This window comes from Falco naumanni, chromosome 5 (assembly GCF_017639655.2).
Source record: "Falco naumanni isolate bFalNau1 chromosome 5, bFalNau1.pat, whole genome shotgun sequence".
In the NCBI taxonomy this organism is placed as follows: Eukaryota; Metazoa; Chordata; class Aves; order Falconiformes; family Falconidae; genus Falco; species Falco naumanni.
This window is the reverse complement of record NC_054058.1, coordinates 55,306,720-55,326,121: the sequence shown is the minus strand read 5'-3', so window position 1 is coordinate 55,326,121 and position 19,402 is coordinate 55,306,720.

Below are 19,402 nucleotides of genomic sequence, written 5' to 3'. Positions count from 1 at the left end.
ACAGAAGTCCCTTCATCAGGGTCAAAAGTATGATCAGCATTTCTACTCTGCCCAACAGACACTGCAGCAGTAATTTTCCTGGGTGGATGCTTTTTGGCTGTTTATTTTCCTTGCAGTTCCTGTACCCAAGCTTCTAGTCTCCAGGTAGGTCCACCATCTCACTTCCTCATGTCCTCCCCCTGGTCATGCAGTAAGAACCACAGGGTTGCACGTGGTGTGTGCCACCGGTACCCTTTCCCTCGAACAGAAAAAGGCTGACTCTTAATAGCTGAGGCCTTGGCTGGAGTGCAAGATGAAGACCTACCTTTCTCGGCTTGCTCAGACATATTTTGGGTCACTCAGTCCACAGCCAAGACCCAAGCCCACATGGAAGAAGTGAGATTATCTTTTTATTCTCTGAGTCATCTGGCCAGTTCACCTATAGTTGGCACTTCCATGTCTGTCCAGCTCATTGTCACCAGGCTGTGGGTGCATGATGTGGTGCATTTAGTACAAATTTTTGCCACATGGACCACATGCACCAGATTTTGTCCAGGTCTTTGGATGTCTGGTCATCGCCCAGGTTGTTATATGACGTCCAATATGCCTAATTCCCTCAGTTACTGGATACCTCCCTCAATCTTGGTCCATCTGCTTCAGGAATTTTCAAATTCTTCCTTGAAGGGATGCCTGTCCTTCACATTTGACAACAATCACCACCAAAGACTGAGGACTCCTGCTTTTTTTCCAATCCCCTTGTCAATGGCCTTATCCTTAGCAAGGAATCCTAGCCTCCAGGCTTCCTTACCTTCTAATTCCTGACTACTGGCCCCAATATTCCAGCATCAGAGTAACCAGCTGAGAATTAGCTCACCTGCTTGACAGCTAAAATCGTTGCATATCTCACAGCTCACTTAGGGATAGGGATGGGATGGCTTCTGTCTCATTTATTAATTCAGTCTCTTCCTGTTCTTGTGACTGCTCTGCTGCAGAACAGGCTGCCTCTTCTGATTTTTTCTCCTGCTCCCTTCTAGGAGAAGCTTCTTCATCCCTTACTAAACCAGCTGACTTCTACTTCTGGTGTTTCTTTTTAGTTACAAGAGTGATTGATATAGTGTCTGGTTTAGCCATAGTGTCTGTTGGGTTTTTTTCCCCTCTCTTCTCCCTGTGGATGCTGCATAATATCTAGCAGTGTTTGGCAGATGCTGGCTGGGACCCAGCACAGTGCAGCAAGTTGTGCCTCTTTGGAATAGCCACAGCATTTTTTTTCCCCAAACATTTTGTCACTTCATCAGGATCCCGTGGTTGTTCAGGAGTGAAGTTCCAGATCATTGGAGGTGAGAAGTTCTCTAGATACCTGCCCATATTCTCCCACATGTCATGCCACCCATGACGATACCCTCGTGGAGCCTGCATTCTTAAATTGCCTGTTCATTTTAGACAAGAATAAAGGAATAGTCCAAAGAAATACCAATAGAAGTATTTTAACTACCCAAGGATGTTCAAGATACCAAGAAGTTATCGTAACAAGGGAGAAAACACCACAGAAAAAAGCAGTGAAGGTGTCATTCTGTATTTCCTCCAAAAATTCTCTCAGAGGAAGAAGTAGAGTTGTTAATTGTCTCCATGAGATGGTAGCTAAGTACAGTAATGGCCCAAATACCAGGTTAAGCTCAAGGTCAGTGTTTCAGTAACAAACCTCCCAGGCAAAACATCACTAACCACTACAGAGCGCGACAAACTGCAAAAGCCAACACCAATCTTTAACATGTACAGCAAAAAAAGAGCATGGTGCAGATCAGATAAACTAATACTAAGAACAGATGAATCAATATCATGACCTGCAACTGTTAACAGATCTAAATCCCTTCTAATATGCCCTGGTCAATCTTACTATCTCAAACCCTCTGAGCCCCAAGTTGCGCACCAAAAAGGACTGTCATGGTTTAATCCCAGCTGGCAACTAAGTACCACACAGCTGCTCACTCACTCCCTGCCCTAGCAGGGTGAAGGGAAGAGAATTGGAAGGGTAGAAGTGAGAAAACTTGTGGGCTGACATAAGAACAGTTTAATGCTTGAAATGTAATAATAATAATAATAATCATTATTGTGACTATTTTATTGATGTTGTTGTTATTCTTTGTAATGAAAAGGAAAATAACAAAGAGATAAATAAAGCCCAAGACTAAAAGGCAAGTGATGCAAAAGAAAACAATTGCTCACCACCAGCTGACCGATGCCCTGGCACTCCCCAAGCAACTGCCCGCTGGCCAACCTTCCCCCTAGTTTATTGCTGAGTTTATGGTATGGTTGGGGTCAGCTGTTCCAACTGTATCCCCTTCCAGCTTCTCATGGGCCCCCCCCAGCCTGCTCACCTGCTGGGGTGGGGCGAGAGACAGAAAAGGCCTTGGGTCTGTGTAAGAACTCCTCAGAGATAAAGAAAATATCTCTGAATTCTCACAGTTTTCAGTACAAACCTAAAACAGCCTCATACTAGGTACTATGAAGAAAATCAAGCCAACCAAAACCAGCGTGGAGTGGCGTGGAGTGGCATGGAGTGGAGTGGAGTGGAGCGGAGTGGAGCGGAGCAGAGTGGAGCGGAGTGGGCAGGGCAGGGAAGGGAAAGGAAGGGAAGGGAAAAATCCTTGTTGCCTGCAGCAGTGGCCCTTGCTGATAGCATGCAGTAGAGAGAAGACATGTTCCTTGCTTAGGGCTGTCATGAGGCTGAAACATCTGATAGTGGCAGCACTGCTTCTTTTATAGGTAATGATCAAATGTTGAAGGTGTGGCAGTTCTACCTTTATGTCAATGAGTGTGAGGGTGTTTTTTTTCACCTTTGCAAATCTTAACATTACTTTTTAGCTGCAGCTTCTGACTCAGCATGGTAGCTAAGCATTAGTGTCTGGCATGGAGGCACCCATTTGTTCTGTTTATTTTGAAAGCTTCCTCATTATTGTTGTTCTTGTGGGTTCAAGTACTGTAGGCTTGTCAGGAGATAAAGAAGCCTTTCCTGGCTGCTGAAGCCAGTCTCCAACATCTGCCCTGTCCAGAGGGAAGGAAAGCTATGTTAAAGGAGAAAAAAAAGCCACCACAATTGTTAGCTATGTGCTAGTATGTTTAGGCAATGAGTTCAGAGTGGTCAAGCCAAAGAAAAGTTTGCTCAGTTCTGATTAAGAGAACCAAAAAGCTTCTGGCACATAGGTTTTCATCTTACAGTAAATCAAAAGAGTCTTTCATGAACAAAGCCCTTTTCAAACTTTACAAACTATAAAACACTCCAGTGGGTGTTTACTTGTAAATGACAAAAGGAACAACATGCAGATTTTGCAGTACATTGGAAAACACTGGTCAGAAGTTAGTTTATATTTAAAAGCAGTTATTGTAAACTCGATTGTATAACATGCTGATCTTTAACAGCAAACATCTGCTTATTCCTCTCAGACATTTATTTTCCCACTTTTCTTCTAACAAAATGTTTTAAATACTGGTTAATGAAAGCATCTCCATGCCATGTTCAATCTGCATGCACATAAAGTCAATGTGTGAGCATTTTCCAGGGACATCGCGTGAAACTTGATGTGGTTTTATCTACCTCAGAGCTGAGAGATATGTCTGCCACATAGCATAGGTAAACAGAGCTTCATTTTCATGTCTGTGCTTCAAAAGGCTATTCTATAAACCATTCCAAGTTGTCTGTAACCTTTGGAATATTGTCTGTGATGGAAAAATGATGAGAAACATTTGCTTCCAGACCTAACTTTCTAAAGCTGAGAATTGACAGCACACATGGATTGCAGGCAAAAGTGACCACCAAGATGTGCACAGGAAGGACATTGTCACTGGGTTGCATATCGGAAGACCAAAGGTTTAAATTTGCATATTAGCAAATGCTCTTGTCACCTTCTATGGTGCTGATGGTAGGTTCAAAACTCTAATTAATCTGACAAGCCCCACTGACACCTGGAAAATAAAGCAAAGCCCAAGTAGGGCTTTTCTTTCCCATAATTAGGTCAAGAACCTGGAGCTATCTATCTGACAGGTGTAATTGTGGTGTCTTTAAATTAAAAACAAGCAAACAAACAAACAAAAACCAAATAAACTGTAGGGAAATCACCCTTTGCAAATACTACTCAACCCCTCCACCGACCATTCCTGAATTCAGCAGGATGCGTTCAGGCTACATTAGGATTAAGATACTGTGCTGTTCAGAAGAGAAACATGCAGCAGCTCTTTAGCAGCTGTGGGAGCTGGGAACATAGGAAAGCAACATGTTTAGTCCTTGAAGGGGGAGGAGGAGGATGTGCCCTGTGTTACTCAACAGCACACCTTCCCCCCACCCCCTCCCCACCCCCTTCTTTCTGGGCTCAACTTCACTCCCGATTTTCTCTACCTCCTCCCCACCAGCGGCACTGGGGGACGGGGAAGGGGGACTGTGGTCAGTCCATCACACATTGTTTCTGACACTTCCTCCTCACACTCCTCCCCTGCTCCAGCATGGGGTCCCTCCCACGGGCAAAGGTTCTCCATTAAATTCTCCAACATGAGTCTTTCCCATGGGCTGCAGTTCTTCACAAACTGCTCCAGCGTGGGTCCCTTCCACAGAATGAAGTCCTTCAGGAACAGATTGCTCCAGCGTGGGTCTCCCATGGGGTCACCAGTCCTGCCAGCAGACCTGTTTCAGCATGGGCTCCTCTCTCCATGAGTCCACAAGTCCTGCCAGCAAACCTCCTACAGGGCAGGTTTCTCACAGGTCACAGCCTCCTTCAGGCATCCACCTGCTTTGGCATGGGGTCCTCTACGGTCTGCAAGTGGATATCTACTCCACCGTTAAGCTGCATGGGCTGCAGGGGCACAGCCTGCCTCACCACGGGCTTCACCATGGGCTGCAGGGGAATCTCTGCTCCAGCACCTGGAGCACCTCGCCCCCCTCCTGCACTGACCTGGGTGTCTGCGGGGCTGATGCTCTCACATGTTCTCACTCTTTGACTGGTTGCCCTTGCACAGGTTTTTTCCCACTTCTTAAATACATTTTCCCACTGTCACTGATGAGCTCAGCTTTGGCCAGTGGCGGGTCCATCTGGCAGCCGGCTGGCATGGGCTGTATTGGACATGGGGGAAGCTTCTGGCAGCTTCTCACAGAAGCCGCCCCGGTAGCCCCCCCACCACCAAAACCTTGCCACGCAAACCCGATACATGGAGACACTGTACAAGTGGTGGACAAGGTGCAAAAAGAAGGCAAAGGGACTGATGGAAGGACAGGCCTGGGAGCTGCTGGTGTACATGCTAGCTGAGGAGGCAGAGTACTCTTGGACAGGCCCTGGAGCAGGGAGGGGGGCTTCTGCTTGTTTCCAGAAACTGCCTAAATGACATTTCTCTGCAGTACCTTTCACTTAAAAACAGCTAGGTGAGAGGGATGGTGGAAATAAAGCATCCTGCTTGATGGTTTTTTCCTGGAGCATTGCACCATGGAGGGGAGAAAGAGGAGCTACAGGATGATGGGACTAGAAGATCAAATGAGGGAGAGGACTTTCCTCTTCTCCTACCAGCCCTATAGCTGGGAGAGTTTCTCCTCTCATCTTCAAGACAAGCACAGCACATGGGCTGCATCTTGCGGGTGCCCTGTTATGTTTTCACCTGCTCACAGAACAAGAGCTTTGGCCTTTCAAAAGTGTGGATTCCTCAGGATGCAGTAAGGCACATTTTGCAAACCTACCTAGCCATTTGTTTTCCACTGTCTGCCTGCATACTTCATAGCAACTTTAAAAACCTGACCCCGCAGGAACAAAATCTTTTTTTTAGGGCTTAATATCTTGCCAGTCTGCTAGATGGAATAATCTGATACTAACTCATGTGCCCAGAGCTGTGGCAATAATGAAGTCAAGAAGTTAAGTGACAAGTTAAGGAGATACTTTTTTCAAAGGATTTGTGGCACTGAAATCTATCTGTCATCCAGAGCTGGAACTCAGGAAAAGTCCAGAAGGGCAGAAAACATCCTGTGCTTCTGCAGAACACCTTCTGGTCTTTCAGGCATAATTTTTAAATCAGAGATCCTCAAGAGTAAAAAAAATGGCAGGTTTCCAGTAGGATAAATGCACCTGATGCTTGTTATTTATAGATAGCCACACAATATCAGCTCAGTTATTGAGGGCTGATGAAGCACTCACAACCCCCTCTGAAGTTCATGGCAGATGAAGGTAGTCAATGTTTTTTAAAATCTGGACATATTTGCCCCCTAAACCTCAGAAGCAGCTACGTAGAACCCAGTTAACACCACGTGAAGCCATGGTAAGCTAAAATCAAGAAGCAGCATTCATGGGTGTTATGACAAGACTGCTGCATAGTTTGGGAGGAGAGTTTTTTTGCCGCTTGATAGATATAGCCACGTTCTAGAGACAACTGGGCATTTCCTGTAGAAATCAGTTAAGGTAAATATCTAAACACATATGTGGACCTGGCATAGCAATACATGAAGAATTTCCTTTTCTGGGTAAAAATTCTGAGGGTCTGCAGTGGATTATAAAGCAGTGTCAGGCTTTCAAGCTGATGCTGTGCACTGCACTGGCCTTTACTCAACCCCACCTCTAGGAAACCTTATGGCAAAGATGTTGCCACCTCTTGCTAAACAGAAAGAACAAGTGTCCTGACTGGCAAGATGTGACAAAGTCTGAAGATATTATAAGCCATAAAAGCAAACCTGAGGAACCTGTGTTAGATACCTCCACTGGAGAAATCTCTATATGCCAACACATTTATTCTTACAACAGCCCTTCTGAAGTTGAAAAAAAGCTTATTATTTCCATTTATGTAGACAAACAAAGCAAAGGGATTTCCTGAAATACTGACTCTTGAGACAGCATGTGAAGAGCCTGGTACCCCGTGTCACCCTCTGTAGTCAGTGAACAGCAGAGCACCTGAACTAATCTTGCCTTGGTGGTTGGAAGTACCTGTCTCCCTTCATCATCTGTGCTAGGGGTGGACAAGGACCCACTTGAATTAGCACTATAAATTTAACGGGCTCAGCTTCCCCTCTGTTGAATTTCACTCAGGCCAGATACTGTGTTAAATCACTCAATGTGGTCACCAGCATTAGGCAGCACCTTTCCTGCTGAGCCATTCTTGCTTTCTAGAGAGAACCGCACCCAGAGCAATATGAACGCAGAGTGACAGAGTTCACTAAAGCTGCACTTCTTTAGGAGGGAAAACAGGACATACCCAGAGTTGTTTCTCAAGGAATTCAATTTTTCTTAGCTCTAATGTTGCATCACAGGGAAATCTACCACAGCACAGGCCAGAGGAGGTACAAACCTCATGTGTACAGGTTTTTCAGATCTATTTTCTGTGAGCAATGTCAGCTGTGGTACTTATTTCTAGCGATTTTTGATGACAATAAACCTTGAGATTTTCCTATTCCCAGTAGAAAACTCCAACTCATCTCAGTTGCAGGTATTTTTTTTTTAAGTCTAAGTGATAACCAAATGCACATAAACCAGAGCCCTGACTGGATATTCTTAATCTAACAACAATTCCCACTGATGTCAGTGAAAGTCTCTGTCAGCAAGACTGGACACTGCTAAGTAGATGATGTGGTTGGCCTGAAATGTAACTGATCCTAACATTCACACTAGCATACATGTGCCCCTATCTTCTGTGGTCTTGACAGACAGGTATCTGAGCCCATCCAAGGGTACCATTTTAGCTTTAGAATTAAAATACCTATTTCAGCTGTAGTGCCCCAGCTGAGACTGAGATGGTGTTAAGTGATGTACAAACACACGGTCAAAGAATTGATGTCTGAAGTCTATGGCAGCATGCTGTGAACCTGGAAAAAATGTAAACCAGCTTTTGCCTAGCTCATGCACCCCACAGAAACCACACTATGGAGAAAATTTTACACCCAGGTCTCATCTTGACATAGCTGACATGCAAATGGGGTACCTAAACTGAAGTTAAGATGTGGTCTACCCTCATCAATTTAAATGGAGCAAGAAGATCCCTTCTCAGATGTACACGCTAACCCAACCAACAAAGGTCTTTGTCTTCCCAAACTGATCCACTTCTTGTCCTCCTCCGTGAGGACCCAGCTCAGCAGTCTTATTTTTCTGCTGTATTCTGATGCCTTCTTGCGTATGTGCCATACTGGTGCATGATCCTGACTGCTCTCCCTCCTTCCACAATGTGCAGGGCTCACCTACAATGTTAATGTAGTAAGACTACTGTTGTTAGCACAAGCTATTTGTTGCTACTTGTTATGGAAAAAGTCCGAAAGCTAAACATATCTTGAAAGTTTGAAGAACAGCTTGTGTGTGAATAGACAGCACTGTAAATATGTAAACAAAGAACAGGGTAAAATATGTGATCACAAAAGTTAATTCTAAAAAAGTTTTTTGTTCTTACTTGACTTTCTAGGTGACCACCAGATTGAGAAGTACATGTTCTAACATTTAGAAAAAACACTGCGGATGGAGAACGTTTCCCATTTGTTTGTTCTGTTAAAATTATACTGTGGTTTCTGAATCATAAATCATGGAGTGGAGCTGGAGCTATATTAGCTGTACTACACAACCTCCCTCCTGCACATAAATTCCCTTTAATCCATTTGTGCCCTATGGTGGAGTTAATACATCCACCTGTGTATTCTTCAGTCGGTAAACACAGAGCAGGTGAAATCAGGAGGAAATTTAAATGAGATCAAAAGATATATTCAAAAGAAGGGCTTAAGCCATCTGGAATCTCTCAGAACAGCCAGCCACACAAATGAGACCCGCTGGCATCCTAAGTGGAATTTCTTGCTTCCCTTTCTGCTGGAGCTGGAGGAAGTTCAAATGAACGCTGGGCTAACAGTTGACACTTTCTTTGTGAGGAGGCTCATTGTTCAGAGAGGTGAGGTCAGGCACAGGCTTCAAGGATGCCCAGATTCATACCCTGAAACGTCGCTGCTTTTGTTTAGGGAGCTCTTCTACACAGAAAAAAAAAAAAGTGGATTACTCCCCGTTTTTCCATTGTTCCTTAATATACTTTGACTTGTCCTACATCTTTCTTTAACTGAAGCAGAACAAATCTAGGAAGGCCACAGGAAAATGTTTTTGGCTTTTTGTTTGGAAAGTCTCTTTATTTAAAAGAAGCAAAATAAACAAAATAAGCCCCAAGCCTTTGATTTCAGAGAAACTGGTCTGGCTACATGGTAAGTAAAGAAACTATGGACTGCCCTGCTATGATTGGAATAATGTGTGCAACTCCATGACAGAATGAACTAGATTAGAAATCTAAAGTAAACAAATACGCATCTTTAGTCCTAAAGTCAAAACTGCAATTACAGGGAGCCACGCATTTCAAACATCCAACAACATTTACATATCGGGAAGGAACACTGTGCTCTTCTCCTCCTCTCAGGCTTTCAAAACAGGGTTGGCAAAGGGATGCCTAACACAACATTTAACACATTAAAAAATAGCTTCAGCTCTATCCTTTAGATAAACTGAATATCTCAAACTTTGTCTCAAACACTGCTTTCGGAACGATGCGGTCCTGCAAAACAGGGACATTTCATTACAGAAGCTACTGGGAATGTATTCCATGGGGGCATTTTTTGTTTCAGAGAAGGAGTGGGACAATTTGCAGAAACCTCGGATAGAAAGAGAGTTGGCTGTTGCTGATGGACTGCCAAAGGATGGCAAGGGGGTTTTCAAGCATGTTTGTCTTTTTATGTAGTTGCTGAGACACCCCAAACCTGAGATAGATCTTCTTAGGTACTTCTGTGCCGAATTTCAACTATATCTGAATGGACCTGCATTTGCCCTAATTTTTACCACTGGAAGAGAGGCAACCCCCACAGGCATCTCTTAGAAGTAACCCAAGTTGGTATATCCCTAGACTATGGCCAGGAGAGGCATAAATACATCTGTATCTGTTCAGCCAGTGCCTACAAGACCTACCACAGTGCTCAGTAATGGCAGTACGTGGCTAACACTGAATTCAACACTGTGCTCCAAAAGGCAACACAGAACACAGAGGCATCATAATGGTGTGGGCATGCAGAACAGGGTCCCAAAATACAGCCTGCTCCTGAGGAAAGTGTAGGTGTAGTCTTTAGTCTGTATTTATTTTGGCCTCAGTATATAAGGACTGATATTTGCATGGGATATTAGAAACTATTTCATTATAACAGTGTCTCTGAAGTGGAGACCACATTTTGGAAGAGTTCATAGAGCCAAGCAAAGTGAAAAAATCCTTTAATGTCTCCAGGAGAGACTTAAGTACATACATTTCTATCATAACTGAAGCCCACAATAACCTGTGTGTGCTGAGCAGTGTTTCATAGCCTGGGAAGTAATAATTTCAGTTTTAGAAACCTAGGAAGACTGTATCAACCACACACATTGCTAGAAAACAGATACCTTTCTCTTCAGAATGTATGTTACAAGTCCAGCTAGACTTTCGTTACAACACACAAACATATCCTTCAGCAGCAGGCTAAATTTTGAAAAACTTTGCTGCTTTAAAATGTCTCCTATTCTGCAGGACTCTTCTTTGGTTTTAAATAGAAAAGCTGTGTGTACTAGTGGCATTCAGCTGGCAGTTCAGAAACAGAAGAAAACAAAGGACTTGCTAGAAAAGCAAGTCCTTCAGCAAGTTCTCTAGTTCCCATGTTATACTAAAAACATGGGCATGTACAAGTAATTGTAAAAAGAATGGACTACATGCTCTGATATACCATAAAAGATAAACCAGTAAAAAATCAGAATTAAGGGGGTGGTGGTGGTGAATAAATGATGTTTGGGTTAATAAACAAGGATCCTGTGAAGCAGTGGAGTGCTTGTGACAGGAGCAATCAGCCATAGCTGGGTGGAAACTATAACAGGTAAAATACATTTGAGCAAGGCCAAGGCTGGATGCTGTAGGTGGAACCAAACACTGGTTATCAATGGGGCATCAATTCTTTCATGCTCTCTTGTTCACTGAGATATAACAGTCTTTTCTTTTCCAGGACTTTAATATTTTTAACTTCAGTGTTTAATGTTAGGAAGGTTATAATTTTTTTATTCTCTGCTTTTTGCCACGAGAGGAGGAGGTCCATTGGTTGCAGCTCAGATTTCACTGCCATGTGAGAGACTCACCCTTCATCCAGCCTGAGGTGAGCAGGAGGGCAACCAAAGAATGAAGTCAGGGAAGTAGTGGCCATACAAGCCTGAGAAGCACTAGGTAGTCTTAAGATCCCACCTGAGTAAAAGGTGCTCTTAGGATCTTTAGGGGGCATGGACTCTATGGAAAACATCCTGCAGAAAAAAAAAAGAAGAGTGGGATGCCAGCTCAAGGGAAGCAGGATGTTATTCTGTGATTGTTTGGACACTGACACCTTGGACAGGGCAGGTTTCACTCTGGACGTGCAATTACTCACCACCCTTTTCTGAAGAGAATACATATAAAACTTAGTTTCTGAAAACCCAAGAGAGAAAATGAACTCAGACACTCTGCCAGAGTTCACTTAGACTGGCTCTCCCCACCCCATGGCCCACAGCCACACAGCTCAGTGTTTCAGAAAAAGAAGCAGTTCTTCCCCATTTCCCCCCACTCCTCTGCTGTCTCCAGATAGATGCTGCACTTCCAGGACCTCTAAAGGTCTCCTGGGTCAGCGCCTCGCTCAGGCAGGGCTACCTACAGCTAGTTGTCCAGGACTGTGTCCAAACGGCTTGTGATTATCTCTAAAGATGGAGACTCCACAACTTGCCTGGGCAACCTGTGCCAGTGCTTGGTCACCCTCACAGTAAAAAAAACTGTTTCCTGACGTTTAGATGGAGCCACCCATGTTTTAATTTGTGCCCATTACCTCTTATCCTGTCACTGGGCACCATTGAAAAGAGCCTGGCTCTGTCCTCTATGCACCTGCCCTTCAGTTATTTATATACATTGCTGTGACCCTCCATGAGCCTTCTCTTTTCTAGGTTAACACGTTGGGTTGACCCCAGCCAGCAGCCAAGCACCCACACAGCCACTTGCTCACTCCTCTCTCCCAAGGGATGGGGAGAAAATACAAGGAAGACCAGAAGACTCATAGATCAAGGTAAAGACAGTTTAATAGGTGAGACACCAGCTGCACACCCAAGCAAAGCAAAATATGGACTGCATTCATTATGTCTCATTAGCCTTCTCCTGGTAAGCAGGATCTCAGCATGTGTGATGGTTACTTGGGAAGACAAACACCATAACCATGAACATCCCTGCTTCCTCCTCCTTTCCTTGACCTCTTACTGCTGAGTATCACGTTGTTATGGTAGGAAATTTATCCCTGTGGCAGTTTGAGGATCTCTCTCTGCTGTCCCAGCTGTGTCCTCTCCCAGTCTTGCCCACTCCCAGCCTACTGGCTCTGGGGGCAGAGTGAGAAAAAATAGAAAGCCTTGCCACTGTGCAAGCACTGATCAGCAGTAGCCAAAACGCTGCTGTGTTATCAACACTGATTTAGTCACAAAACCAAAACACAGCACCATAGAGCTGCTACGAAGAAAACTGGCTTCATTCCAGCCAGACCCAGTACAGCTAAACAGTCTCAACTCTCTCAGCCTTTCCTCATAGCAGAGATGCTCCAGTCCCTTAATCCTCTCACTGGCCCCTTGCTGGACTCTCTCCAGCATGTCCATGTCTCTCTTATACCAAGGAGCCCAGGGCTGGGCCCAGCACACCAGGCGTGTCTCGCCAGTGCTGAGCAGAGGGGAAGGATCACCTCCCTCAGCCTGCTGGCACCGCTCTGCCTGATGCAGCCCAGGAGGCTGCTGGCCTTCTTGGCCACATGGGCACACTGCTGCCTCATGGTCAACTTGGTGCCCACCAGGACCCCCACCTCTTTCTCTGCAAATCTGCTGTCCAACTGGTCAGCCTCTAGCACGTACAGCCTGGGGTCTGTAAAACAGCCACTCAGGGTGGCCTAAGGAGAGACATGGTACTGCAGTTATTTTTTTAGTGGGAGTGGGAAGGTGTTTCAGACAAAAGAAAAAATAGTAACTGCCCCAGATACCTTGCTGGATACTTTCTGCATGTGAGGAGGTGATGACTGCGTGTAAAAATGGAAACTTGTTCACAGTTTCTGTTAAGGTTGTAGAGAGCAGACTTACAGCTCCTGGCTAGACACTGTATCCACAGAGGATTCAACCTACCAGTAGGACTAAGGTTCTCTCTCTTTCAATAACTTCAGAGAATTTCTGCCAACTAGACATCCTTAAAGTGAATCTCTGTGTCCAGCATGTTTTGTTTTGTACAAGATAATCTAGAGACCTACAAAATATATCAGACGTTGCTGGGTATTGACAAACTTCACGTCTGATTTTCATGAGGTGTGGAATGTTAGAAAATGTTTTACATTGCATCTAATTAATACTACATCCATGGCACAAGAACTTGTTTTTTGGTGAGGTGAGAGGTTTGAATGATGATTGACTTCTACAAAACCTATCTACAATATTCAGGAAGGAGAAAATAAAGGTTTCAAGGATCTCATGCTGCAAATACATGGTTTTCTTCATTTCTGAGAATCATAGGCAACATCTGAGTTCAAGTGCATCCAGCATGGGAAGGACTTATATTTAGCCCTTCTGTTGACACACATGCCATTCACAGAAGTAAGAGGTAGTGGTAGTTCAGGAGCCAGAGATCATTATTTCATTACCTTTGTTCTGTGTAACTAGAACGGAGTCCAAACCAGTAAACTATATACATCCTTGGGGCTTGAAAAGGACCAGCTTTCTACCAAGCTGAAAACAATTGACTGAAGTCAGCTGGGAGATGACTCCAAAAAGAAAAATGTTAATTAGGAGATATTTAAGAATATTTCACTAGATGCTAAGAAAGCCACAATACCACAATTGGAGAAAGAAGGCTGTGCTGGTTACAAAATAACCTGACTTAGAAGGAGAGCAAAATAAGCTAAAAACATTTTTTTAAAAAAGTAAATGAAATTATAGCAATGAATAGGCATTAGGAACTATGAATGGTAAAAAGGTAATAAGAGAAACAAAGACACACAGGTAGCATTTTATGGCTGGCATATCTAAGAACACAAAAGGACTTTTCTTAATGCACCAAACCAGAAAAGAATCCTAACCCTGGTGCTGGTTTATTACTGAAGACAAGTGGTTGCATTGCTGCTGTAGAGGACAGTGATTTATTCTGTACTTGAGAAGAGAGCCTGTGGAGAGCAACTGTTTCCCAACCCCTTCACAAACACGTTTGACCTTGAAGACTTAAAGCCTCCCATAGCTAGACTTTAAACCTTCCATATCTTTTCTTGTCTCTGTTTTCCCTTTCTACGTTTTACCAGTCACGCTCAGTTCTTTTCCACTTTCTACCTCAGACTCACGACATAGTCTGCTGACAGGAAAGCAAAACACCACACTAACTCCTTGCTTTACTCATGCAGCCTTTGTATAACTTTCCTGCCTTCAGAAGACTTGGCTGAGTTTAGCCAGCACCCTTTCAAAAGAAAGCTAAGCCCGTGGCAAGTGTTTGCTGACACCATTTCTTGCCCAGCTTCAGGTGATGCCAGGAGAGCCACTAGAGCTCCCCAGATCCATTTGTCCTTTCCCTGACAGTGCGGGATGTATATCCCCCTTTGGAGAACCTAATGCAATTAATACTGATCCAGATAAGCTTGCAGAAAACAGACACTGCTGCATTTTTATAGACCTCAAGGCGAGGCCACTATGTTGCTCCGTATTACTAAGGACTGGTTAAGGTATCATACCAGTGCCAAGGGAACATGGCAGTGCATAAGTGAATTAGAAACTGGATAAATTAGGTGTAAATGAGGGTGGAAGGATCACTCCCAAATGGCTCTCCAGTACTGCCAGGTCGTGTACTCAGCCCCACTCTAGTTAATGTTTTTTCAGCAATGACTAGAAGAGAGGAAACGGGAGACAGAGAGTCTCAGAAACCACACAGACACCAAGAGGCTTATCTGAGTCCTGCGGGCAGTAGCTAGACCTTATCTCCTCTGCCAGCTGGTATTGTGGTAGTGTTCCTTCCTGCAAAAAACTGTAGGAATTTGAGTTTCCAAATCTTCTAAACCCCAAGTTCCTCATTTCTGTGGCACAGCACAATTCACAGGGCAGATGAGGGGAAATAAAAGCCTGTTTGGCTGGTGGGACAGGACCTCCCCAGGACACATGTACAGGGCTGGACCGCACACAGAGCCCAGCCACAGGGCTTCTTGTGCTCTCTTGGCACACAGCACAGGTTTGAACCCAGTTTCTTGCACCTTGTAAGATTGTGCCCTACAGCTGGGGCACAGGCTAATCTGAAGTGGGTTTCACTCAGCCGCTCCTGTTGAAATAATTTCTATTTGCTTAAATTAATTACGTAATTTTTTGGACAGGATTGAGAGTGTGGAGATTCAGAGATGAGCTGTGCTAAAAACTAAAAGCTATCTGCAGTTAGATTAAGGCAGGGAAAGCTGAAACTGTGTGTGCATACCGACACAGGTACATCTGCTATTGGAAGATTCTTCTCCTCTGAGACGATGTTAGAGATTTCCATTTAAATAAATTCAGAAAATAAACCCAACCATCCTATTAGCATGACTGCCACAATCTCAAGGGATTGTCCATCCCTGGAAGTCAGGCTTTGCAGAAGTACAGGGCTGCTTGTATTTCTCGCTGTGGTCTGCTGTGTTTCAAAGCAGGAGGCCTTATGACTGTGTTAGACAGGGTATCAGACAAGATTGTCACAGCGGTTTCTTCTAGTCTTATCACATATGGTGGAGGATAACAAGGAATTCACTTAGTGTTACCTCTTACTGAAGTAAGTCCCCCCATATTTTTTAACATTTTGCAGATTTGTAGATTTGCAGGTTCCTACATAGTTTACACCCAGAAATATTCCCAGTTATTCTTAGCTTTCCCAGGCAATTTCCCTTCCCTTCTCTCTGGCTTTCCAGCTTGTTCTTCCAAGGAAAATGTCCTTCATCCATTTTTTTGTTAAAGCTTTGAAATTTGGAAAGAGCAGATAAAAGAAAATATATACTTGAGTTTGGAATAAACTCACCAGAAAACTGAGCAGATCTTTGCCAGGAATACTGGAAAATTTAAATAGATGATCTAGCTGGAGGCTCATGGTGCCAGCAAAGGTAAGTAACATGGCTGGCTGGCTCCTTTTCAGTTCCCTATGTTGGATTTGTAAATCATCAAATTATAAAGAAAGCATTTTTGAAATTTTGGAGGGAAGAAGGAAAGAAGAACTATCAAGACAAGGTAATTATTTAATTTAAATTTTCACTTAATTTAATTTAAATTTAAACTTTCACAACAGCAAAGGGGTTCAAAGCATTTAACCTGGATTAAGCACACAAACCAATTATTGCTTTAAACTCACAAAACCACAGCCTACAGACAAAGTCCAAATCAGCTGTGCTATGAACAGAATGGCAGAATCTCAGAGAATGGTAAGCACCATCCCACAAATACATCATATACACTCCGCTGACAAATAGCAGGGACCTAGTAAAGACCCTTCTTTGAAAAGGCTTTCATGGTCTAGTCACTAGAGGTTTTTTTGGGGAGGAGAAAGATATTTAATGGCACCCTACACTTCTGGCACCTTCACAACCATTGTTTGCTGCAGTGGAAGTTCTCTCTCCATTGTCAAGAATGAAAAATTTGGCTGTTTTTTAAAACCTTAGGGATGGGGTGTAACAGAAGTCGGTCAATAAGCCACATGACTAAGCCTGACTTCTCCCTTTGCAGTTACAGGTGGACTTACTAATGTAGAAATGTCATGACTAGGCGACAGCCACAGTGCTCATTAACATTTAACAAAGAGTAAAGAATTCTCCATTTATACCACTGGCATAATTTCCACAGTCTCAAGGACACTGAAAGCATGAAGCAAAATTATCTCATTAATTTCATATGATGATCCTTACTCAAGTACTATCCTTTTCTACTGTGCCTGAAACTCCCCTTGAAATCAGCAGGGAGTATCTGCCTCATAAGAGACATGGTCAAAATCTCAAGCCAAAATCTGTATCATCAGGTCGATAATTCACCAGAGGTAGTTTTGCCCGTAATTCCTCAAATATCCCAGTCTTCCTCTGAGTACAACAGTTTTATGACAAGGAAGAATCTTCGTTCAGATGAAGAACTTTCAACTGAATTTTCATTAAAAAGTTGAAGTGTTACCAAAAAAAGCACTATGGGGGTAAGAAGCTGTCTAAGCTGAGGGGAATGAGTTAAAGCTAGAAAAGAAATAAACCTGGAGCATTCCATTTTTAGAAAATTACACACAATGTACATGTCAAAGGGCAGGGATTAGAAGAACAGATTTGTGCCAAGACATGCTGAGGAAAAGTAAGTTTATTCACATAAGATACAGGACCATCCAAATACTGTGAAATGGCAGATCATAACTAACATGCCAGAAGCATGACTGAATGCAGAACTCTCAGAGATAGGGTACATCTTACCATAAACCAAATTATGTGTTTTTCAAAAGTAAATAAACATATATAAAATTTATAGTTTCAGCTTTAGTACCCAAGGAACAAAATGTATAATTAATCAGGCATTGGATGGAACAAAATCCCACAGTTATTATAAAATCGTAGAAGTCTTTAAAAGACAGTGCCACTTATGGACACTAGAGGTTACCAGTTTGTACCCAAGAGGAATCTTTTTTTGTTTTGAATTGGTTATTTTTGAGAAAAAGAAACAATTTTTATGGCTGTATGTGAGTCTGGAGATGACGGTGGCTGGGTTCAGCCTCATGTTGGCTTTGGCTCACTGTGCTATACTGAGCAAGCCAATTAACTTCACTATGCCTGTGTCTCTCAAATGATAAAACATCAGAAAATTCTAGCTGTGCAGCCTTCAGACTGCACTGCAAATTATTTGGTTGTCATTTACTATCAATTTCAGGCTTACCATAATGAAATGCCAATTTTGTTGATCTTTCTTGATGCCATAGTACACTATAGCTAGAGCAGTAACAGTACAAACAGTGATTATGGTATACAGAGCTATACACTCTCCAGCTATGCAATTCATTCTTTAACAAAACAAACAAAAAAATGACTGTTCAATTTTACTATTATTTTTTACCTTTAGTGTAGTTGATAACCCACAGAGGTGATAACCCCACTTGGTGATGAGTGCTGGTGATTAAAAAGACCCTGAAACAACCTTTCTAGCAGACAACCCTCCAGGACTATCTGTTTCTAGAAGAGGCATGGACTAAAACTGAACAGCCCCAAAAATATTCTGGTAAAAACTAGTTATAGCAGCTGGTTAATGAGATGACTGACTAAGCAATAGCATTAACAGGGTGAATGACCTTCCTCCATCTGCCAGGAGGTATTTCCTTCAGTGTTTTTATCCGATCTATTGTTCTGTTATACACTCATTATGCAATATTTAATTGCGTATTTAATTATAGTTTTCTATCCACATCTACCTTTAATGATAATGCCAAGGAATGACACAAGGTGGTGAAGGAGCTGAGGCAAACATGAAAAAGAAGAGCTAGAAACAGAGAACTGGGAGAAAAGCTTGTGGGTAGAAGACGTGAAAGGGAGAGCTCCAGAGAAAATGGAGTTTGCTGCAAACACAGCAAACAACAGACACCACCGAGAACGAGAGCTCCGCCCCTGCCAGGAGGCAACAGGAGAAACAGGAAGAGAAAGGAGTGGAAAAGAGCTAATTTTTTAATGATTCAGGGTCAGAGGGAAAAGATTTCATGGTAGAACATAAATTCATTAGAACAGCCCTATTGGGTTAACTCAGGGGTTCCCCTCACCCAGCCTATGACACTGGCCAGAGACACCAAGGAAAGTTTAAAAACAGGATAAACACAGTGATATTTTCCTGGTGTATTCTCCAAGTGACCAGCAGCCCTGGAGACAAAAGTGATGTCTTCCAGCTAAGTAAGCTAGAAAAAGCGAGCCTACCTACAGTCTCTGTTATAGAGATGTTAATAGCTTTATACTCCTAGAAGGAATACAACTTTCAGAAGATACCTTTTTTGTAAGAGATATCATTCAGGTTTACATGAATCTAAGCTTTTGAGACAAATGTGCATGATGGGAGTTGCAATGGGAATCCAGGGAATCCCCTCCCAAAAAAAGGATTTGCTCAGGGAGTCTGAGTTAACCTTGGGAAAAGCCATTTGCGATTGCTGTGCTTGGAGGTTAAGACCAGCTTGAAAGTTCTGGAGAGGAAACTAGAGTGTGCTGCAGTGCACTGAACCAGCAAACTACCGATTCATAGAAACATGCAGAGGCAAAGTAAAACTTAAAACAATGTGAGGATTAGTTTGCAAGGAACAAAGGGACAGATTGGACAGTGTAAGGGAATAAGCACACTCCTAAGCAATATCCTACCTTTGTATATTGCCATTTTTCCAAGAAACAAACACAGTTTTCATTATATATATATATGTACATCTAAAA